General features: G+C 44.2%; 1 pseudogene; it reads left to right on the top strand.

The window, feature by feature from the left end:
* Positions 1 to 3723: 3723 nt before the first annotated feature.
* Positions 3724 to 4464, top strand: LOC132236493 (chromobox protein homolog 1-like; annotated as a pseudogene).
* Positions 4465 to 24631: the final 20167 nt, after the last annotated feature.

The following is a 24631-nucleotide window of genomic DNA, read 5'->3' as shown; positions in this document are numbered from 1 at the left end:
TACTCTTATTTCTAACTAGAGGCCCAGAGGACGAACTTTGTGCACACATGCAATCCCTAGGCCTGGCCAGTGATTGAAGCACAAGCATCTGGCGTGAAGGGCAGGTCCCAGCTGACCTCTGGGCCCTGGGCAGCACCTGGGCCCCAAGGCCCCCACACGCCCCCCCTTCCACCTGAGTCACGGCATCCAATTCCTACATGGAGATGCAGTGAGTGCGGCCTGCCTCGCAGACCAGTTCCTGCGTGAATCCTTAGGGAGCCCAACAGGCCCCTGTGGTCCCTGCAGCTGCGGTCTGGCTCACCAGGACAAGGCCACGCAGAGGGCTTACCCGGCGCACGAGCCCTGGCATCCCAAGTGAGGGTAGCAGGGGGAGTGAGAGGGAGCTCAGGGGACACCCCGCATACCCACCACACCTTCATCCCCATCACCCCATCCCCAGGTAGCCGGCGAGAGGTCACAGCCCCCCGGCCAGGTGCTGCAGGGGGTTGGTCACTGCCACTCACTCCCAGTTCCCCATACCAACCTGGGGCCCAGCCCCGATCCGGCGATCAGAGCCTGCCGACTGCTGGTCACCATCTGCAAGGCAATCGATGGGGCAATCGAGCCCCCACTTGCACCCACCTTGGCCTGGAGCTTCCCCCTCATCTGCTCCACCATCCCGCTATGATCCTGCTCTCATCGGGGCCCATCGGGGCGGCAGCGTCTCCACTGCTGCCTGCTGCCAGCACCATGCACACTCCATGTTCTACACCGCCCCCTGGTGGTAAGCACATGTCATAGTGAGCAGTTGAACTCCAAGTGGAACTCCTGGTTGAGGGGACAATTTGCATATTAGGCTTTTATTATATAGACTAGAGGCCCGGTGCACAAAAATTTGTGCACTGGGGGGGGGGGGGAGCGGGTCCCTCAGCCTGGCCTGTGCCCTCTCGCAGTCTGCAACCCCTCGGGAGATAACCTGCTGGCTTAGGCCTGCTCCCAGGTGGCAGAGGGCAGGCCCAATCCCTAGGTGCAGCCCCTGGTCAGGCTCAGAGCTGGGCCAATTGGGGAGTTGGGGTGCCACCTCCTGTCATGCACACAGTAGGGCAGATCGGGAGGTTGAGATGCCACCCCTAGTCACGCTCAGGGTAGGGCCGATTGGGGGGTTGGGGCACCGCCCCCTGTCACACTCAAGGCAGGGTCGATGAGGAGGTTGCGGTGCCACCCCTTGTCACGCACAGAGCAGGGACAATTAGGGGGTTGAGGAGCTCCCCCCTGTCATGCACAGAGCAGGGCCCATCAGGGGGGTTGGGGCTCCGTACCCTGTCACACACAGAGCAGGGTCAATCAGGGGTTGGGGAGCACCCCCCTGTCATGCACAGAGCAGGGCCGATCAGAGGGTTGAGGGGCTCCCCCCTGTCACTCACAGAGTAGGGCCGATAGGGGAGTTGGGGCACTGCCCCCTGTCACACACAGAGCAGGGCGGATCAGAGGGTTGGGGTGCTGCACCCTGTCACACTAAGGGCAGGGCCGATCAGGGGGTTGGGGTGCTGCCACTGTCACACTCAGGGCAGGGCTTATGGGGAGGTTATGGCTCTACCTCGTCACACACAGAGCAGGGCCTGTGGGGGCGGGGGGTTGGGGCGCCACAGCCTATCACACACAGAGCAGGGCCAATCAGGGGGTTGGGGCGCCACACCCTGTCACACACAGAGCCGCAGGACGATCAGGGGGTTGGGGAGCTCCCCCCTATCAGGCACAGAGCAGGGCTGATCAGGGGGTTGGGGCGCCTTCCCCTGTCACGAACAGAGCAGGCAGATAGGGAGGTTGTGGCCCTGCCCCCTGTCACACACAGAGCTGCAGGGCGATCAGGGGGTTTGGGCGCTGCCCCCTGTCACGCTGATCCCAGTGCCAGGAGGCCTCGTGGCTCCGCTGATCCCGGTGCGGGGAGGCATATTACCCTTTTACTATATAGGCTAGAGGCCTGGTGCATGGGCGCGGGCCAGCTGGTTTGCCCTGAAGTTGTGTCCTGGATCAGGGTGGGGGTCGCGCTTGGGTGCCTGGCCAGCCTGGGTGAGGGGCTGATGGCTGTTTGCAGCTGGTCACACACCCTTCAGGGTGGGGGTCCCCACTGGGGTGCCTGGCCAGTCTGGGTGAGGGGCTGAGGGCCGTTTTCAGGCTGGCGGATGACTGAAGCTCCCAACCGCTCCTTTTTTTCTTTTTCTTTTTTATTCTGGGCCAGCTTTAGCTCTGAGGCTTGGCTCCAGCTCTGAGGCCTCGGCTGCTGAAAGCAGGTATCTTGTTTGTTTGGGTTCTATAATCGAAACACTGTTTCAACTCCAGCTCTGAGATCCCGGCTGGCTGAAAGCAGGTTTCTGGGGTTTTGTTTAGTTTCTATATTTGAAACAATGTTTCAAACTGCAAGCTCAGAGGCTGGCAGCGACAGGCGGAGAACACTGGCTTCCTCCGTCACTGAAGCAAGCAAGCCTCATGTTTGCTTCAAGCTGCCTGGCTGCCGGCCGCCATCTTGGCTGGCAGTTAATTTGCATATCGCCCTGATTAGCCAATGGGAAGGGTAGCGGAGGAACAGCTAATTACTATGTTTCTCTTTTATTAGATAGGATAGCTTTTTTTTACTGTTGAGGCATTAATATAACACATGATTTAACTGATCTTTATAACAATAGTTTGGATTTACCATTTGTCTTATTGGTAGCTGTATTCAGTTCTCTAAAAATCTGAAAGAACAAAGCGTGCTGTTATGGACTGAATGTTTGTGTTCCACCAAAATTTATATGTTGACATCTAATCCCAATGTGATAGTATTTGGAGGTGGGACACTTGGGATATAATGAGGTAGTGAGGGTGGAGCCCTTATGAGTGAGATTGGTATTCTTAAAAGAAGAACCCAAAGAGCTAGCTTGCTCCTCTTTTCACCATATGAGGATACAAGAAGTTGGCAGTCTGCAACTCAGAAGAGAACCTTCTTCAGAATATAATCTGAGACCTGCAGCCTCCAGAATTGTGAGAAATAAATTTGCTGTTAATAAGACACCCAGTCTAGAGTACTTTGTAATAGTAATCTGATAAAAACTATAAGGAGGTATGTCACATTTCAAAAACATGTATGTGGAATTCTAAAAGCTAAAGTCATTTTACCTCCTGAACTTTACATCCTTTTCCAAACCCATCTCTCCAACCAAGCTAAGCTCCTGGTCACTTCTAAAACACACCTCAAGTTTTCCCGAAGTTGTGGCTTTTCTCCACAGAAATATCTGCTGCCCCTAGCTGTGAATGTCCAAGCTTCACCATATGTTCAGAGTCCCTGTGAAATAATACCTTTTCTAGAAAGCTTTCCTTGGTTGCCCCAGCTTGATGTGTTCTCTCCATCCCCTGAACTACAGCAGTTTCTGTCTATAGCAGATAAGTCTATGTCTTATTGCCTCTGCTAGACTAGAAGTAATTTCAGAGCAGGGCTCATGGCTTACAAATTTTTCTTAGCCCCTTATATAACTTGGTGTCATGGTTTGCACATATTAGATGCTCAACTAGTATTTGTTGAATCAGAAATTAATCCCCCCAGGCAGTGCGGGGGGTGGGCAGCGCAGAGTGAGAAGCTCTTTTGTTCGGCTTAGGAGAGGGCCGTTGGCTTGGGCCTGCCCTCAGTGAGGGGCTTGACGGCGCCCCCCGACGTGATGCACCAGTAGCACAGTACCGATTCCTCTCGTGCTCTTGGGCACTCTCTGAGCAGCGTCACCCTTTATACCAGAAAACTGGTGGCCACTATGGGGAAAAAACAAAACAAGAAAAAAGTGGAGGAGGTACTAGAAGAGGAGGAAGAGGAATATGTGGTGGAAAAAGTTCTCGATCATTGAGTGGTAAAGGGCAAAGTGGAGTACCTCCTCAAGTGGAAGGGGTTCTCAGACCAGAAAAGCCTCGAGGCTTTGCCCGGGTTTGGAGCCTGAACGGATTATTGGAGCTACAGACTCCAATGGAGAGCTCATGTTCCTGATGAAATGGAAAAACTCTGATGAGGCTGACCTGGTCCCAGCCAAGAAAGCCAATGTCAAGTGCCCCCAGGTCGTCATATCCTTCTATGAGGAAAGGCTGCCGTGGCATTCCTATCCCTCAGAGGATGACGACAAAAAAGATGACGAGAATTAACTCTCCTGAGTACCAGCCCCTGTCACATCTGACTGTGGGTTTCAAGCGGGGAGGGGAAGGAGTTCTACTTGTCTTGATACCATAGATGTGGCTTGAGAAGATGTCCTTTGAAGAGCCAGTATAGTTCTGTGCCCTACAGCAGCCCGAGTGCTTTAAAGCTGTTCCATGCTGTATAGTTTGCACACCCATCCATGTGGAGGGGAAGGAGGGGAAGTGTTTCAAGACAATTCATTCAGCACTTTGCTGAGAAAAGCGAAGGGCCTTCTATGAAGGACAAAACTTGCAGAAGGGTACGTGTGAGAGCAGAGAGATACTGCAGATCTTCAAAGCTCATCTCCACAACCCGCAGCCTTCTTCCCAATGGTGTGAGCTGCATTTGTACAGCGTAGCATGTGTGCAGTTTCTGGCTATTACTGCTGTATTATTTGGGGGTGGGAGGGATGAGGTGGGAAGGGAGATGAGTAGGATTGCTTTTATTAAAATTTGGGGCCTGGTTGGGGAAATGGTGAAACAATGAAAAGAAGAAACAACTAATGATTTGGTTTTGTGTCCAGAATATTTTCTTTTTAAAAAGTGTAACTGGCAATCTAATTGAGGACTCTGAGAGACTGTTTAAAAGCTGTGGATGCCTGAAACTTACAGGCCAAGGTATTCCCTGCCTGAGATTAATTCTGTTCCCAACAAAGGACTAAGCCAGTTGATAAGTTACCAAAGCTGCCATTTGGGACAGGAGGGTGGGGGGATGGAAATTAGTTGAGAAGGGAAAGTCTTTTATTGGAGCATATATATAGGCAGATCATTCTGTCTTAGAAGTGCTAACTCTTGAAACTGACAAGACCCTTTCTCTTCTAATTATGAAGCTATAGATATTAACTTGTCCATCCAAGCTCCTGGCTGAGGTATTTGGGTGGAGGAGAAGGGGATGGTATAGGAGGTGTGAGAGTAAAGAGAGGGGCCCATGTTTTTAGGATGGAGAAACTCTTGGAGCCTCTCTGTTTTTTGAACTTTGAACTCCTGAAACCACTGGTGGCAGGGTTCAGTCACTGACAGCACAAGTTCGCTGAATCACTTCAAGAGTTGTATTATTTCAAAAGCCCTGGTCTCAGGAAAAGATTAAGCTTTCACTTTCATACTGGGGCAGTGGTACACTTTAAGACACAAAACAAAAATTCTTTTTTTATGCCAAGAATTAACTAATACCCAAAATGCTGTCTTGACTCATGAAATTCGTCAGTTCTTGACATTATCCAGACCTACATCTAGACCTTCATTGTAAAATCTTTTTAGGAATGTGTTAGATTTCTGTGAAACTTTGTTTAAATGTAAACTTCATAACAACACTGTCAGTTTTTGTTTTAACAAAACTATATAGATTTATAATTAAAAAAAAAGAAATTAATCCCCCCCAAAGAGAACGTTAGGACAGTATTTCTTACCTCCAAGCAGGCAGGATTCAGTCTGGCAGATTAAACCTCAAAGGAAGGGAAATCCAGACGTCACTGAATAGTGCCCAGCCAAGCAATATGGGAGCCTACAGCAAAGGTGAAAACAATAAAACTGATCCTATCTTCACTTAAAATTTTGACATTTTGTTCATTGTGGATATTTAAATTTTTAATTTTAATTATTCCAAATTTTTATTATTCAAATATTGTATTAAAATACTATTTATCTAGATACCTGAGTTTTTAACACCTTAACTTTTGCACCTGAGGTAAGTGCCCAACTCTCTTCACTTTATTTCCAGACCTCCAATAGTCATAATTAAGTAGATGGCAGCTTAAGAGATCCAAATCATTTGCCCATTCTGAGCATAATACTGGCCATTGTGTGGATATTTAGGAAAGAACTAAACAGACTTCCTCCAAATTCTCAGATAAAGTTTCTACTGTAATGTTGAGCTAGAGTGTTAGCCCATTCCTACAAACACTATGCCAAGAGGGAAGAAAGATGCAGATGGTCATACATGTTGAGTCAAAACCTACAGAGGCAAACAAGATCATCCCTGAGGCAGTGAAAACAGGTTTGTCAGACACAAGACTTTCCTTCCAAGCCCAAAAAGATGAAACACTGAAAATGTTGTTATACTTCTTGCCCTGGAAATAAATGGTTCAAGAACTCAAGCAGATCTGGATCAATACATGGTATCTATCAGTAAATATTGCCATTAGTACCTGTATGAGACATCTACACTAATAAAAGGGTAACATGCTAATTAGACCAGAAAGACCAGGCGTCTTGCAGACATCCATCCGGACATCCTTCCAGACAAAGCCGCAGTGGCTGCGAGGGCCGAGTAGGGCCTAGGAGAGCCAGCAGCCATGGCAGTTGGCAGTGGCAGCAGCAGCAGGGTGATGGGGGCGGCACCTTCCCCTGATCACTGGTCGCCTCCCGCAGAGGGAGGCCAGACTGGGGCTTAAGCCCGCTCCCCATGGGATGTCCTAAGCCGTCAGTAGGACATCCCCTGAGGGCTCCCAGACTGTGAGAGAGGGGAGGCTGGGCTGAGGGCCCCCACACCCCCACCAGTGGATGAATTTTCGTGCACCAGTCCTCTGGTAATTAATAAAGACAGGGCTATCCTTTAGAGGGTTTGGGGGGTTTTCTTTGGTCTCTTCAAAGAAGGTGACTTTAGCCCTTTACATGTTTACATATGTGAAGGACATTCAAGTCTTTTCAACTTTCTAATCCACAGTTACCATGATAGCTTACAATACCCCCTCTAAAATGCAGTATAGTAAAAGTGAAGCACTTAAGTGATCCCTCCAGTTCTTTAATGATTTTGTAACAACAATAGTAAAGATATATCCAAAGTTATTTTAATTCCAAGCCATCATGCCTTAGGTTTCTTGACTTCAATCTACCAGACTTAGCAGATGGCTTTTTTTTAAATGATTTTTCAAAATGAATCCATTTCTATCCGGTCATGGGAAACACTAAATCCCAAATAACAAGATAACAACAAAGCCTCTTCACATTATTATTTGTGGTTTACTTACATACTCTTTAGAAACAGAGAAAATCTACTGATAGACTTTTCTTAGGTCACCCCTTAGTATTGATTTCAGAAATGTAACTATTGTAACCAGGGTCCCAGGTTTCAAAACCTCTTCCATCAGATTTCTTTCATGTCCAGGTTAATCTACCATCCTATATGCTTGCAGAAGTCCAGTACCCTTCTCCATTGTTTCTGAATACACTCTGCACCCATCATTTATCATCTTTCACTTAACTATGTTAATACAACAGCTAAAATAATGCTGCTTCATCCAAATGTCTATTAGTTATAGAATGGCTAAATAGACTGGGTATAGTTACAACATGAAATATTACATAGCTATGAAAATGAACAACTCCAACTACATGCAACAACATGTATGAATCTCAAAAAGAAGCCAGACACCAGAAGTTGCATATTGTATAATTCTATCTATTAAAAATTCAAAGCAGACGAAAGTAATCTTACATGATGGTTACTCTTGGGGAAGATGGCATGTTTGGAAGGGGATAAGCAGAGTCTTCGGGGGAGATTACAATGTTCTGTTTCTTGAAAAGAAGGCTAATTATATGGCTGTGCTACTTTGAGAAAGTCCACTGAAAATTTTGTGTATATGCTATACATCAATAAAAAGTTTTGTGAAAATAATAACATTGTTGCCAACATGCCATTGCTTAAATCTATAATCTTTTTTTAAATGAAGGACAAAAATTCACACAAACATTTTTAATCTCTCTCTCTTTCCCCATATATATGCATTAAAAGCTATTCTTAAAAATAAAAATGCGCCCTAATCAGTTTGGCTCAGTGGATAGAATGTCAGCTTGTGGACTGAAGGGTCCCAGGTTCTATTCCAGTCAAGGGCATGTACCTTGGTTGCGAGCACTTCCCCAGAAGGGGGTGTGCAAGAGGCAGCTGATCGATGTTTCTCTCTCATCAATGTTTCTAACTCTCTAACCCTCTCCCTTCCTCTCTGTAAAAAAAATAAATAAATAAAAAATAAAAATAAATCAATAAAATATATTTTTAAAAAATAAATAAATAAAATAAAAATGCATTTACTTCTAATTCTCCATTTCTGGTAGAATTTTTCCCCTTAGCTATAAATACATATACCTAACTACATGGTAGGTTCTTGCATGTTCTCTTCAGGAATTTATAACTGAACATGTCTAAAAACTAGTTCATTCTCCTCCTCTCCTACTTTCTCTATCTCAACAGATGTTATCACTATCTACTCACTTGCCCAAGCAAAAAACATGGCATTTTCTTACTTTCTACATTTTTCTTACTGCTCAAACAAATAAACACTATTTCCTATCACAAAATGCCTTCACTCCTTCAATACCATCATTTTAGTCCCATAGCCTCCATTCCCACGTCCTTGCCTTATTTCAGTACTTCATTATTTTTGCTGTGGATGATTGTGATTAATGGCTCCCCTGCCTGTCATCTTACTCCTTTCCAATCTATTCAGCCCACTGCCTTTAGAGCAAAGGTAATCAGTTTCCTTGCTATATAGCCACACTTCAATTTAACCAGAAGTTGTTTCACACAGACCGATCACCCATATTCTTAAATGGTTGACTTTAATATGTTCTCCCTTCAAAAAATATTTTTTTCTTAAAAAATAAAGATTTTCCAGTTCTTATATTATGAAAATAATGTATAAATTCAAACACAATTTCCTAAGGCATCTGTAGAGAGAAATGTATGGTGATAAAATGTCCTACATGTCATAAAGCAAAAGAAAATTGCTTTCCTGCATGTAGTGAACATGTTTGGAATACCTGCTCAATCCTTATGTCCTCTATAAAAACCTCTTTCCCAGGGAAAAGAGTAAAACACCTAAACCATGTTCATACAATTTGACTTTGGGTTGATAATTTTCTGCAGAGAAACTACTACCATGGTTTGCAAACTCATTTAAGCCGAGTCAATCAGTTTTTCTCCTGGGAGTTCAATTTTGAGACTGAAAGATGTTTGTGACTCTCCACTAGGTCCTTGAACTACGATTATGTTTCAGAGAAAAGAATGGGTAGACACACAAAAGAAGAACAAAGGCAGGAGGCTGGCCTGGAAGAACCGAAGGCAGTTTCATTCTCTTCCTTATCAATTCCTGGATCAGTCCATGCAGCCTGGAAACACTGTCTGCTTTTGGATTTTAGATATAGCCTGATTCCTTAAAATATTTCCTTTACCTGGGGTGAGTTTTCACTACTAATAAACAAAAGATTATAGGGTAAAGCAATGCTAAATTTATCTAGTTACTCAGCCCCCCAAAGTCCATTTAATTATACTATTTTCCATTAATAGTCTTAGTATTTTTCACTTATATTAATGATTTAACCAAAGAATACACTCTATGTCCTGAAAAGATAGATTGAACAGTCCAAAGTATCAAATATCAAAATGAAAGTATCAACCACATTGCTTTATAGCAGTGCTTCCAGTTTTTCCTATGTCAGATCTCAAAAGAAAATGATACTATTTGTATGATACACTAGAATAAATAGCATGCATGATGCCACAGGCCCAGAACCAGCCTGACTTCCCAAGGACTGAGAGGAGCAATATCTAACACTCATATTCATTTGTGTTGCACTGGTATAGTGTGTCCAAGCACACCAGTTAGGGAGCTCTTAATAAACACATCTTGCATAACTGCAAACTGTATCTCTATCTTCAAAGAGCTTAAGAATGTAATACACATACAATACCAAACCCTGAGGGAATTTAAAAATAGAATGAAAATATGCATATATGTGGGGTGGGGATTGGTTGGAGGGGGACATAAAGGAAGAAAATTGGAGACATCTGTAATACTGTCAACAATAAAAAATAATTTAAATAATAAAAATAGAATAAAAAATATTTCTGGGTGAGACAATTGAGAGCATATAGCCAAGAATGATACTAACTTGGCTCTAACAATCCTATCTAATAAAAGAGAAACATGGTAATTAGCTGTACCTCAGCTACCCTTCCCATTGGCTAATCAGGGCGAAATGCAAATTAACTGCCAGCCAAGATGGCGGCCGGCAGCCAGGCAGCTGGAAGCAAACATGAGGCTTGCTTGCTTCAGTGATGGAGGAACCCAACGTTCCCCACCTGCCGCTGCCGGCCTCTGAGCTTGCAGTTTGAAACATTGTTACAAATATAGAAGCTAAACAAAACCCCAGAAACCTGCTTTCAGCCAGCCGGGATCTCAGAGCTGGAGTTGAAACAGTGTTTCGATTATAGAACCCAAACAAACCAGATACCTGCTTTCAGCAGCCGAGGCCTCAGAGCTGGAGCCAAGCCTCAGAGCTAAAGCTGGCCCAGAATAAATAAATAAAAAAAAAAGAAAAAAAGGAGCGGTTGGGAGCTTCAGTCACCCGCCAGCCTGAAAACGGCCCTCAGCCCCTCACCCAGACTGGCCAGGCACCCCAATGGGGACCCCCACCCTGAAGGGTGTGTGACCAGCTGCAAACAGCCATCATCCCCTCACCCAGGCTGGCCAGGCACCCAAGCGGGACCCCCACCCTGATCCAGGACACAACTTCAGGGCAAACCAGCCGGCCCGCGCCCATGCACCAGGCCTCTAGCCTATATAGTAAAAGGGTAATATGCCTCCCAGCACCAGGATCAGCGGAGCCGCGAGGCCTCCCGGCACCGGGATCAGCGTGACAGGGGGCAGCGCCCAAACCCCCTGATCGCCCTGCGGCTCTGTGTGTGACAGGGGCCGGGGCCACAACCTCCCTATCCATCCTGCTCTGTTCGTGACAGGGGAAGGCGCCCCAACCCCCTGATCAGCCCTGCTCTGTGCCTGATAGGGGGGAGCTCCCCAACCCCCTGATCGGCCCTGCTCTGTGGGTGATAGAGGGTGGCACCCCAACCGCCCCCCACGGGCCCTGCTCTGTGTGTGACGGGGTAGAGCCATAACCTCCCCATCAACCCTGCCCTGAGTGTGACAGGGTGTGGCACCCCAACCCCCTGATCCGCCCTGCTCTGTGTGTGACAGGGAGCGGTGCCCCAACTTCCCTATCGGCCCTACTCTGTGAGTGACAGGGGGCAGCTTCTCAACCCCCTGATCGGCCCTGCTCTGTGCGTGACAGGGTACGGAGCCCCAACCCCCCTGATGGGCCCTGCTCTGTGAGTGACAGTGGGCAGTGCCCAAACCCCCTGATCGCCCTGGGGCTCTGTGTGTGACAGGGGGCGGGGCCACAACCTCCCTATCTATCCTGCCCTGAGTGTGACAGGGTGTGGCACCCCAACCCCCTGATCCGCCCTGCTCTGTGTGTGACAGGGAGCGGTGCCCCAACTTCCCTATCGGCCCTACTCTGTGAGTGACAGGGGGCAGCTTCTCAACCCCCTGATCGGCCCTGCTCTGTGCGTGACAGGGTACGGAGCCCCAACCCCCCTGATGGGCCCTGCTCTGTGAGTGACAGTGGGCAGTGCCCAAACCCCCTGATCGCCCTGGGGCTCTGTGTGTGACGGGGGCGGGGCCACAACCTCCCTATCTATCCTGCTCTCTTTGTGACAGGGGAAGGCGCCCCAACCCCCTGATCAGCCCTGCTCTGTGCCTGATATGGGGGAGCTCCCCAACCCCGATCGCCCTGCAGTTCTGTGTGTGACAGGGGGCAGCGCCCCAACCCCCTGATCGGCCCTGCTCTGTGGGTGATAGAGGGTGGCACCCCAACCGCCCCCCACGGGCCCTGCTCTGTGTGTGACGAGGTAGAGCCATAACCTCCCCATCAACCCTGCCCTGAGTGTGACAGGGTGCGGTGCCCCAACCCCCTGATCCGCCCTGCTCTGTGTGTGACAGGGGGCGGTGCCCCAACTTCCCTATCGGCCCTACTCTGTGAGTGACAGGGGGGAGCTCCTCAACCCCCTGATCGGCCCTGCTCTGTGCATGACAGGGGGGTGCTCCCCAACCCCCTGATCGACCCTGCTCTGTGCGTGACAGGGTACGGAGCCCCAACCCCCCTGATTGGCCCTGCTCTGTGCGTGACAGGGGGTGGCGCCGCAACCTCCCCATCGACCCTGCCTTGAGTGTGACAGGCGGCGGTGCCCCAACCCCCCAATCGGCCCTACCCTGAGCGTGACTGGGGATGGCATCACAACCTCCTAATCCGCCCTGCTCTGTGCATGACAGGGGGCAGTGCCCCAACCCCCCAGTCTGAGCCCGACCAGGGGCTGCACCTAGGGATTGGGCCTGCCCTCTGCCACCCGGGAGCAGGCCTAAGCCAGCAGGTCGTTATCTCCCGAGGGGTCCCAGACAGCGAGAGGGCACAGGCTGGGCTGAGGTATCCCCCCTCTCCCCCGAGTGCACAAATTTTTGTGCACCGGGCCTCTAGTCCTATATAATAAAAGAGTAATATGCAAATCACTGAATGGCGGAATGACCAGTCGCTATGAAGCGCACTGACCACCAGGGGGCAGACACTCAATGCAGGAGCTGCCCCCTGGTGGTCAGTGCGCTCCCTCGGCCACAAGCCGGACTGATGGCATGTGAGCGCGGCGGCGGTGGCAGCAGTCGGATATCCCCTGAGAGTTCCCGGACTGCCAAAGGGCGCAGGTTGGCTGAGGGTCCTCCCCCTCTCCCCCCCCCACCCACCCCAGTGCACAAATGTTGTGCACCAGGCCTCTAGTAGTGATATAACACTGAAACTTGTGGACATAAGCAGCAGTGTGGTGGTTGCCTGAGGGAAGGGGGTCAGGGATGAAGGGAAAAGGGGGTTGTAATATATAGTGATGGGAGAAGACTTGACTGGGTGGTGGGCACACAATAGAATATACAACTCTTGTAACATAGAAACTCACACCTGAAACCTATATGATCGTATTAACCCATGTCATCTCAATAAATTTGATAAAAAATAAAATTTAAAATTTGATGGAAAACAAAAACCAACAATGAGAGGGGGAAAGTTCAGAATGTTTGAAAAAAATAAAAACTAATTCAACAGAATAGACTGACCACAAACAGTACTCTTCCCTGTCTCCTGAGGTATCACCAAACAGAGGATAAAGAAATAAGAAGGGCAAATACCCCAAGGACAAGGAGAACAGCAGGAGATTCATCAGTGAATGAGAGATTCCAACAAATATATTGGGGGTGGGCAGAACATGGAGAATGGGAATTGACCTAACAGGGAGGGAGACGCTCTAATCTAAAGTCTTTGCAGAGATGGCTGTTGATGGGAGCTGAGAGTGAATTCATCTGTAGAATTCTTTTGATGCTAAAGACATAGAGCTAAAGTATCAGAAGGTAGTATCAGAAGTATCAGAAGGAAGAAATAATAATACACAGGCTGAATACAGATTTTGGTTGAGTCTGTACACTGGTTCCCTCTGTCATCTTGCTTAACCAGGCAAATACCCCATTCCCACTGCCACCCACCCCTACTCTAGGCAGGATAGCAGAGGCTAATTCTCTGGAAATTTTGAAACTAAAATACTGTAGACTTGGGGAATTCCAATACAATAGAGGGCATAGATGGGATCCCCAGAATTGTCTTCCCCTTTCCATCTTCCAGAACAATTTCAGTCAGGCTATTTCCCACGCACCAGATGGTAGGATCTTTCTCTAGAGAAACCGATCAACCCATAGAAAAGACCTACAGATATGATATTTAAGGATCCCATCATGAAAAGCCCAAAACACCATTCAATCATCCAACCTCACATGACATTTCTAATCATTTCCTTATTGCTGCACTCTTAAATATAAACCAACAGCAAAGATCACTAAACATTTGAAAAAAAAGAAATTCTCCACACTGAGAGAGAAAAACAGACTGAAAGAAGAAACTTGGAGGAACCCAGTAGAAAATTTAAAGAGAAAACTTTATTATTAATATCATCAGTAAGATAGAAGAAATGATTGTATCCATAAAAAAACAACAACCCACGTTCTTTTATAAGATAAACAAGTTCTGGGGATGTAATGTGCATTATGATAACTATAGTTAACAACGTCATGTTGTATATTTGAAAGTCACTAAGAGGGTAGATCTTATCAGTTCTCTCCTGGCCATCGTAGCTCAGTGGTTGAGCGTCAATCTATGAACCAGGAGGTTGTGGTTCTATTCCCGGTCAGGGCATATGCCTGGGTTGCAAGCTTGATGCCCAGTGTGGAGTGTGCAGGAAGCAGCCAATCAATGATTCTCTCTCATAACTGATGTTTCTCTCTCTCTCTCCCCCTTCCTCTCTGAAATCAATAAAAATATATTTTTTTAAAAGTTCTCATCTCAAAAAAAAAAAGTAAGTTCATGAAGTAATGAATTTTAATCAAACTTATTTTGGTAATAATTTTGCAATGTATACATATATCAAATCATTATGTTGTACACCTTCAAGTAATACAATGTATGTCAATTATATCTTAATAAAACTGTGAAAAAAAGATAATGTGGAATATACATAATATAGAATATTACATAGCCCCTAAAAAGAAGGAAATCTTGTCATCTGCAACACCATGGATGAACCTGGAGGACATTATGCTAACTAAAATAAGCCAAACACAGAAAGATTTCACTGTATGATTTCACTGCTATGGGGAATCTAAAATAGTTAAAATCATAAAAGCAGAGAGTAGAATGGTGGTTTCCAGGGGCTAGGAAGATGAGGAAGTGGGGAAATGTTACTAAAGGGTACAAAGTTTTACTTATGCAAGATGAATAAATTCTGAAGATCTAATGTACAGCATGGTGACTATAGTTAACAATATTGTATAGTGTAGCTGAAATTAGAGGGTAGATCTTAAGTTATATCACCAAAATAAAAAGATAACTATGTGAAATAAAAGATTAATTAGCTTGATTGTAGTGATCATTTAACAAGTATACATATATCAAATTGTAAACATTAAACATGTACAATTTTTATTTGTAAATTAATTATACATCAATTAGTGGCCCAGTGCATGAAATTCATGCACATTAAAAGGGGATTTATTAGAGGAAATATTTTAATATGGCTATCTGCCCTTTCTCTATAATAGAAGTGTCAGAGATGAAAGAAAATTAGTAAAATGTTTATGAAAATCTTCCTCCTGTCAGAGTCTGGGGTGCACCATGGGACCCTGACTCAAGTCCCCACCCACCCACATGCACCTCAAAATCGCACGAGACCCAGACCTGGCTGCCCCCCCCCTCGCCATTGGACTAGATCCAAACCCGGCCAGTCCCACCCTTGTCAAGCCCTGCCAGGCAGGGGGGCACACCTTGAGGACCCCCATCAAGCCCCGTGGGTGGGGGACATGGCCTAAGATCCCCTGTCAAGCCCCGCTGGGCAGGGGGCGTGGCCTGAGGTCCCCCAGCCCGGGGCAAGGGGAGCAGCCTGAGGTCCCCCGGCCCAGCACTGGGGCAGGGGGGCACACCTTGAGGTCCCCTGTCAAGCCCTGCTGGGTGCGGGGCACGGCCTAAGGTCCTGTCAAGCCCCGCCAGGCAGAGGGTGCAGCCGGCCTCAGGTCCCCTAGCCCAGTGCCGGGTGGGGGGGGCGCGGCCTGAGGTACCTGATGATTGCTCATTAAGGCTTATTATGGGAACTTGGCCTTCGCTGTGGGTGCAGCCATCTTGTGTTACAGAAACACCACCCCCCTTTCCCTGCTGTGGGTGTCGCCATCTTTGTGGTGGAGTGACAGTCAATTTGCATATTCCCTCTTTATTATATAGGATAAATATGAGGGGTAAAAAGCAATGCAGTAATATGAGTTATTGGATAGAACAGGAAATAAAAATGTCAATCCCTGAATAAAATTCAACTTTGTAAACACTTATTAAATATTTTTATATGTAATCCTGTGAAGTATGAGGATCAGTTGGGCCCTTCTCTGGAGTAACTTAGAGAGAAAAGAGAAAGTGAAAGAGAAGATTATACTGCAAGGCAGGATGCAGGGAGTTGAAGTCAATAACAAGTCATGTGAAGAATTCATTCGGCCTGAGAGAATATGGCTAGAACCAGGAGGAGGTAAAATGGGAGCAGAATCTGGTCCACACAGCACTGAAAGCCAGGGAGAGAGCCTCAACCCAATATAAACAATCAGAAATTAGTGAACAAATGGAAGGACATTAGGAGTCAAGCCAGAAGAAATCAAAGGGCTTGAAAAGCAAAAGTGGGATTCAGTCAAGAGGTCCTCAGGTAAGAGAAAGAATTAGAACAAGAATTTAGTTGTGGGCATGATTTACATGGCTCTAGCCAAGACAGTCACTCAAAGCCAGAATTACGATGGTAATTCAGTTAGTTACCAACTGCATAGAATTGACAGGAAGAAGTTGTGAAGAAAATGAAGAGCAAAAGTGCACACAGCTAAGGACTTTGAGTTGGGGGTGACCTTGCTTTAAAGATGCTTTTATTCTAGAGATCTAGAAATCCATCATTCCTTTTTTACTGACCTCCCTCCAGGTCCCCAGCCCCGGTATTATTAACAGACCAGACTACTTGCCATTGCTCAAACACAGAATGTTCTTTCAAATTTCCAAATTGTTCCTTAAGCTGTTTTCTGTGCCTGAAAACACACTCTCTTCCTTCAAAGCCAAGTACCCAAAATGAAGTTGGATTTAATTAAAGTCTATTGATTATACTGTGGGGTTTTTTTTCCCCCTTTGGTAAAACTTAAATTTAGTGACCCCACTGAGATAAGTATAGCAAAGTAACCGGAATCTAAATAAAAGATTGTCTTTTGAGGACAATGTCCCCAAAAGAGGGCTCCTGTAATCTCAATAAAAATGGCTAAGCTGGTCCCTCTCCTAGGGAAATTGAAATGTTCTTAGTAGGAGATCCAGGAAGCAGAGGCATCCCCAATTCCTCACAGTACCAAATGCCTGAGGAATTTTCTAGGCCTCGAGATCCACATCAAGAACTTGATATTTCGCACCCACTGGGCCATTTCACCAAACCCCCATTTAATCACTGCCCTTTCTTATGGGGCATCCTAGTGGTACTCGCTTCCCAGGCAAACTCTGTGAAAACACATTAATTATTTCACATATTTTCAGAATTGATAGCATTGGTTGAGTTTGTGTGTCAAACCTCAAAAAAACTGATTTTTAGATTTTTTTCACTGTTGTATGAGAAGTTATTCTTTTTTAAGATTAAAAAGATGAAAGCATAATTAGTTTTCTGAAACTGTCTGATATCAATGATTTACTCATACTGAGTTCAGCACTAAGATCATACTGTTCCCTTAGAATTTTCTGACTGACAAAGCAGGAACCCCGTGAGTCTGAACATTCTGTATAAAACAACTAATAGGAATGTAACTAGGCTTTGATGTTGAAGGGCCTAGAGCAGTTGTGAGATTAAAATGCTGACTGACCACAGGCCAGTTTGCTGCTTAATACTATCAAGGGACATAATGCTCAAGTCGACCACACAGCTCATTTGATTTCATGTAACACTGGTGTCTCATTGAAGTGCTGCCATTTTGCAACAGTATTGTCCACTGAAAGAGCACGAAAGACCAAGTTTTTTCACATCCGCTTCAGCACCTATACCAACACATTTTTAACTGGATTATTTTCATTTTTATTTTGGCACTCCTGTCATTGTTTGAAGTTCAAGGTATATCCTAAAAGCTACTTTTTAAATATGCTGTGGAATATGTCTCTGCTTGTATTCTCTGAAACTAGGCTATTTGGGCTGTATCTTTAAATAAAATAATAATCAGAGTGAATATTTACTCAGTGGTAGGCACTGCTCTGAGTGCTTTTATTTTCATTAACTCATCCAAGCCTCGTGCTGTTATTAGGCCAGGAGCTGAGTGTTAGAGAAGTTAAATCATTTGCCCCAGGTCATAGAGCTGATGAGTGTCAGAATCAGTTTCTTAAATAGAGGGAACTATAACTCACTCATACTATTTTTAATGTTTGGAAATGGTTGTTTTTATTCAAAATTAGTATGAAAAAAGCTATTGCTAACTTTTATTGTCTTAGCCTGAAGAACTGCAGAATCATACTGGAGCATATGATAAATTTGGATTATTTACTCCCTATAAATATAGAATGCTTTAAAGAACATAATTTTGAATTTATTCCAAAAGATGTTTTATAGCCAGATGCCTAGAAAAATCACTTCTACTCATTCAGCCACATTACTCATTCATTCTTAGGAGAAAGAAAAAAGAGAAGTACAGTTTTCAACAAGCATTGACTATATTAAAAATATTAACTCGCTTAGGATCTGATGTTTTCCCTAAACATTCTCTTAGTAAAATTTGATTACTGTATAGCAGGAAATCACAATCTTTGAAGACTGGCTGTCAAGGGTTCTGACTTCCCTCTTTCATTTGACCTTGCTGTGTGTGACCTTGTACATGTTACATAACCTTCTAAATGTATTTCCTCTTCTGTAAAATGTAAGTACTCCTTATCTTATAGGGTAGATTAGATGATTAGAAAAATGAGAATTGGATTTCAGATCCTCAAAAAATTTTAGTCAATTGTCATTATCATCATCTTTGTCATCATCAAAACCTCTTCTAGTGGTCAAAAAACGTCTAAGGATCATCTCTCCCCAAACACAACAGCAGGTATTATACTGAAGACTTGCTCTATGAGATCACAGATTCTTCCTTTAAATAATTGGATTCTTATATTTCTTTCTCTACATGATGACTTCTACAATAAAAAATAATTATATTCATCCTCTTTTTCCCCCTCTAAAACTAGAATGAGAAACTACTCCCCACATATCATAGAGTTTTATTTTATCAGAGAAAACTTGGATCCCCATTAATACATGGGGTTCCATTCTTTGCTTTTGAGTTTTTACGAGTTTCCATCAGGTCTATTAACTTCTCTATTTTTGTTCTCACTTTTGTTTTGATCAACCTTACACAAAAGGAAGGCCATCAGGAATAAGCTGAGGAATCATTCGCCTTTCCTGAGACTGAACTCCATGACAATGATGTATCTGTAGTCCAGGGCTCTGAAGTAGAATAAAGGCTTATGTGTCACTCTGCGAATTCTCTCAATTAGCAGATGGAACAACTTCCCTGGAAGACACACATACCCAACTCCACGGCCATCTCAACATGGCACTTGATTACAACAACTGTTAACCTTGCTGAAAAGTTGTGTGACTGGTCAAAGCTGAATAGGAACTCCAGAGCTTAACTAAGACACTGAGTCCTACAGATAGCTGTCTATACGACAGAGAATTAGTTCAGAACTTGTGGAAACAGTTTAAGACCCTGGAGTAAAGGGCAGTAGATAACAGATTCCCTCACTATGAAAAGATGCCCAGATAAAAACTATAAATGATATTGTAGAAGCTTGTTGGAGAACTGTGAGGGGAACTATGTTGCTCATTCAGGTTGCATCGGTAAAAACTGGTACAGAGTGAGAATGCTGAATATAAAACACAGGGGTCAGATTATAAAAACTGTGAAGCTAGAACTACAAGTAAAAATAATGCCATTTCTTTTAAAAAATAAAGAGTCTAAAATTTTTTATCCATGAATATTTTATTGCTAATTCTTTATTAAATTGGCAAAATATTAATATAATACTATTATTTAAAAATAATGTTTTGTTATAACACTATGGATTGTGTAAACTAGGAAAATAAAAGATCAAAAATGTTAATATATACGGGGTGAGCAAAAGTAGATTTACAGTTATGAGTACAAGAAACAGATTTTATTTTTGTATTATTATTTGTTAATTTGTATTATTCTATAGAAATAACTGTAAATTTACTTGTGCCTACTCCTGCACACTTGAAATAAACAACATGTAATAGGAGTAAAAGTAAACTCTGTATTATATTTTTAATTGGTTACTAATAAGGTTTAAATGGTCAGAAAGCAATAAACCTAATTTCAAAATTCAAATGTAAAATAATAGCAATCATATCCTACAATTTCATCTTAAATTATGGCTAATAATACTTAATGATTGACATGTTTTTTAAAATCTACTAATTTGCAGGTATCAAAGTTCAGTCTGACCACTATACTCCTGTTACAATGGCAAAAAAGAAACAGAACACTGACAGCAAATGCTGACAAGGATGTAGAAAAAAAGGAACTCTTATTCATTGCTGGTGGGAGTGCAAACTTATACAGCCACTCTGGAAGACAGTTTGTTTATTTATCACAAAACTAAACATACTCTTAACATGTGATAGAGCAATCACACTCCTTGGTATTTTATTTACCCAAAGGAGTTGAAAATATGTCCACACAAACCCTGCACATGGAAGTTTATAGCAAGTTTATTTATAATTTCTAATACTTGGAAGCAACCAAGTTGTCCTCCAGTAGATGGAGAAAATAAACTGTAGTGCATCTAGAAAATGAATATTATTCAGTGCTAAAAAGAAATGAGCCATCAAGCCATGAAAAGACAAGGAGGAAACTTAAATACATATTACTAAGTGAAAGAAGCCTATCTGAAAAGACTACATACAATATGATTCCAACTATATGACATAATGGAAAAGGCAAAACTATGGAGACAGTAAAAAGATCAGTAGTTGACAGGAATTGGGGAGGAGGGAGAGATGAATAAATGGAGCAAAGAGAATTTTTAGAGCAATGAAACTACTCTGTATGACATTATAATGGCAGATACATGTTATTACATAATTTTGTCAAAACCCATAAAACAAGAAAAAAAAACCCTACACAACACCAATAGTAAATCGTAACATAAACTATGAGCTTTGGGTAAATGTGATGAATCAATATAGGTTCATCAATGAAAACAAATATACCACTGTGATGCAGCATGTTAATAATGGGAAAGTTATGTGGGTGAGGACAGGGCATAATGGGAACTCTATATTTTCTGCTCAATTTTACTATGAACCTAAAACTTCTCTAAGAAAATTGAAGTCTATTAAAAATTTTCCAGTTGTAACAGGCTTGTGATATGCCTATAAACTTATATATGTTTAACTGCATTTTGGATCAGCACATTATATTGGGTTAAGATTTATGATGTTGTAAGACCAAAGCTATGACCTTACTTTATCCTAAGAGAATGGGTTTTTATAAAAACACACACAAAAAATACCAAATCCTCAGTGTTTATATAGTTAGAGGAAATGTCATGACCCATAGTATTCTAGAAGGTTAATATGAGGAACTGAAATACAGTTTCCTTAATGTAAAAAGGGTAATAGTTGAACAACATCACATTTGTCATAGATGAAGTGTTTCTACCATGGTATTTTATTCACCGGTTTATGGAACCCAGTTATCCAGGGATATCAACAAATTCATGTAAAGATTCTATATAGATAGATTCCATGTTTCCATTCCTGACATAGCTGAAAGAAATGCAGAGTTATCCACACTTAAATGGTCCTCTGGTGTTCATGGACTGATGTTAAAGAATACAGAAGTTATTCAAAAAAGACAGGTACAAATTTAGTATTGGAAAATTTCCCTCCAATTTTTCTTCACCCTTTATTAATATATAATCACTAGAGGCCCGATACACAAAATTCTTGCAAGGGGCTCAGCCCCCGCCGCAGCAGCAGCTGCCTTTGCCCCCATCACCACAGTGGCCACCTCGGCCCTCGCAGCCCCAGTTTTTTCCGGAAGGTCATCCAGAAGGATGTCCATTCTAATTAGCATATTATGCTTTTATTATTATAGATACAATCATTATGAGTCATCCTCATATGTGGCTTCTCAAATGCAGAAAGGCATTAAGCAATATGTTCATCCTTTTTGGAAGCATCAAAGAACATAAAGCTTACTGTCTATCTCTTATGTCTAACTACATCCTGGGAAACTTAGTTCATATCAGATTAATTTTCTAAGATTTAAGATAATGGCAGAGAAACCAAGATGGCGGCATAGGTAAACACCGGAAATTGCTGTCTCACACAACCACTTCAAAACTACAACTACAAGACAAAACAGACATCATCCAGAACCACAGGAAGGCTGGCTAAGTAGAAATTCTACAACTAGAAGGAAAGAGAAAAACACACTGAGACTCAGAGGAGGTGCAGAAGTAAAGTGCAGAGGTACGGAGGCGCATGAGCACGGAAAGGGGTGACAACGGAGGATGCCGGTGTCTTTTTCAATCAGGAGGGAGTCACAAGCTCCCGACGGCTGAACTCCAGTTCCGGGCGAGTCTCTAGGGACCCAGAATCATTCGGGAAGAAACTGGACTGTCTGGCAGCGGGCAGAACTCGAGGGCAGCTTTCTCTCAGAGGTGCTTTAAACGATTACCACAGGACACTGAGATGGGACACTGAGACCCAGGGGCCTCTTAGGGCAGGGCTGAGGATCAGCTATAGCTGTTTGCTCCACCCTGTTGATCCCCGAGACCCCGCCCCACCCAAGCTGCTAGCAGAGCCTTTTGCTGGCACTTTGAGATCTAAAATTACCTAACAAACTGCAGCTGGGTCAGAGAGACCCAGAATATCCAAAAGAAGGCCCAAGGCTCCACAGCAGCTTGCACTGCTTCACAGTTGGGCCTCATCTGGGCACCTCCAAACCCCAAACAAGGAAGAGGAATCTGCAGATCTCTCTGTAGCTCCTGCTGGGTAGCCTCAGGCAGAGGCTAAATTAGCACCTCCTTAGAGATTCAAGAGCCAGTGTATCCGGTAGTCAGAGTGGGACCATCCAGATTACAACTCCTCAGATCCATAAGGGGCACACTCAGGGAGCAGACTCACTGAGCACCAAAGCCCCACTGAAGCAAGTCTTGCCCCATAAGGGTGTCTTCAGCACTGAAGTTCTCCCACTGTAGACACAGCTGATTCTCACAGCCAATTGGCCTGGAGGTCAATTCCTCCAAGTGATACCAACAACAATCAAAGCTTAACTACAACAAGACTGTGCACACAGCCCACAAAGGGGTGCACTGCCGGGAGCCGGTCCATCCTTGCTGTTTCAAGGGACCTGGCATATATAGCATACGGTTCTTAATATGTTTGCTCCCCTTAGCGCTATGTGTTTTAACCAAGGTCACCTCTCCAAGAAAGGCTGTTTCCCCAGGTAGGAATTTTTCCCTGAAGTCAGGGAGGGGATGCCTCTCCTAGAAAGGTTGTTTCCCCAGGTAGGAATTTTTCCCTGAAGTCAGGGAGGGGATGAAACTCCTTAACTAAGTGCCAGGCAGGTAGTTAATCACTACAAACAATCATGCTTAAGCTACATAATCTTTACTCCCTGGAATGGAGATAAGAAATGCCCTAACCTTCGTAATAGAGATTGATAGGATTGAATCAACTGGTATAAATACAGATGTAACAAGACAGAAAGACACAGAACTCAGAACACAGGGCTTGGAAGACAGGACCAAGAGAGACAGAGCCTAGGCACAGAACCTACACAGAACGTTCTCTAGAGACAGAAGAACTTCGCTGGCGAGAGCATGCTGGAGGATCCTGGACAGGGACTGGCCTCGGAGCTTGGAGGCAAAGCCTGGCAAGAGAGCATGGCAGGGGATCCTGGACTGAACCTGACTGCGGAGATTGGCAGGAGAGCCTGACTAGAACCTGGTGACTGAACCTGACTGGAGAACCTGGACAGAACCTCTCTGGAGATCGAGACCAGAACTTGGCTGGAGATCCTGGCTAGGCTGCTGATCAACTGAACGCTGTCTCCGTGCCCTTCCTTCTTCGCCAACTCCGTCCACGCCTTTGGGGACCCCTGGACCCGCTGGAGTTGGACCCCGGCAGTGCACCAAGAGTGTCCACCTCAGGTAATTTGGGAGGCTGAGCCACTGGGCCCTATAGGACACCTAGCACACAAAGCCACTCTATCAACACAGGGAAGCAGCCAAAATGCAGAGACAAAGAAAGAGATCACAAATGACAGAAATGGAGGAAAGAGAACTACTGGATATAGAGTTCAAAACCACACTTTTAAGGTTTTTCAAGAATTTTCTAGAAATGGCCGATAAATTTAGTGAGACCCTCAAGGATATGAAAAAGGACCAACTAGAAATTAAGCATACACTGACTGAAATAAAGAATAATATACAGAGATCCAACATCAGACAAAAGGATCCCAAGAATCAAGTCAAAGATTTGAAATATGAAGAAGCAAAAAACACCCAACCGGAAAAGCAAAAAGAAAAAAGAATCCAAAAATATCAAGATAGTGTAAGGACCCTCTGGGACAACTTCAAGTGTACCAACATCTGAATTATAGGGGTGCCAGAAGAAGAGAGACAGCAGGATACTGAAAACCTATTTGAAGAAATAATGACAGAAAACTTCCCCTACCTGGTGAAAGAAATACACTTACAAGTCCAGGAAGCGCAGAGAACCCCAAACAAAAGGAATCCAAAGAGGACCACACCAAGACACATCATAATTAAAATGCCAAGGGCAAAAGACAAAGAGAGAATCTTAAAAGCAGCAAGAGGAAAAAAGTCAGTTACCTACAAGGGAGTACCCATACAATTGTCATCTGATTTCTCAACAGAAACTATGCAGGCCAGAAGGGAGTGGCAAGAAATATTCAAAGTGATGAATAACAAGAACCTACAACCAAGATTACTTTATCCAGCAAAGCTATCATTCAGAATTGAAGGT

Source organism: Myotis daubentonii, chromosome 6 (genome assembly GCF_963259705.1).
Source record: "Myotis daubentonii chromosome 6, mMyoDau2.1, whole genome shotgun sequence".
Lineage (NCBI taxonomy): Eukaryota > Metazoa > Chordata > Mammalia > Chiroptera > Vespertilionidae > Myotis > Myotis daubentonii.
The sequence above is the reverse complement of the archived record's forward strand: the minus strand, read 5'-3'. Positions and strand labels throughout refer to the sequence as shown.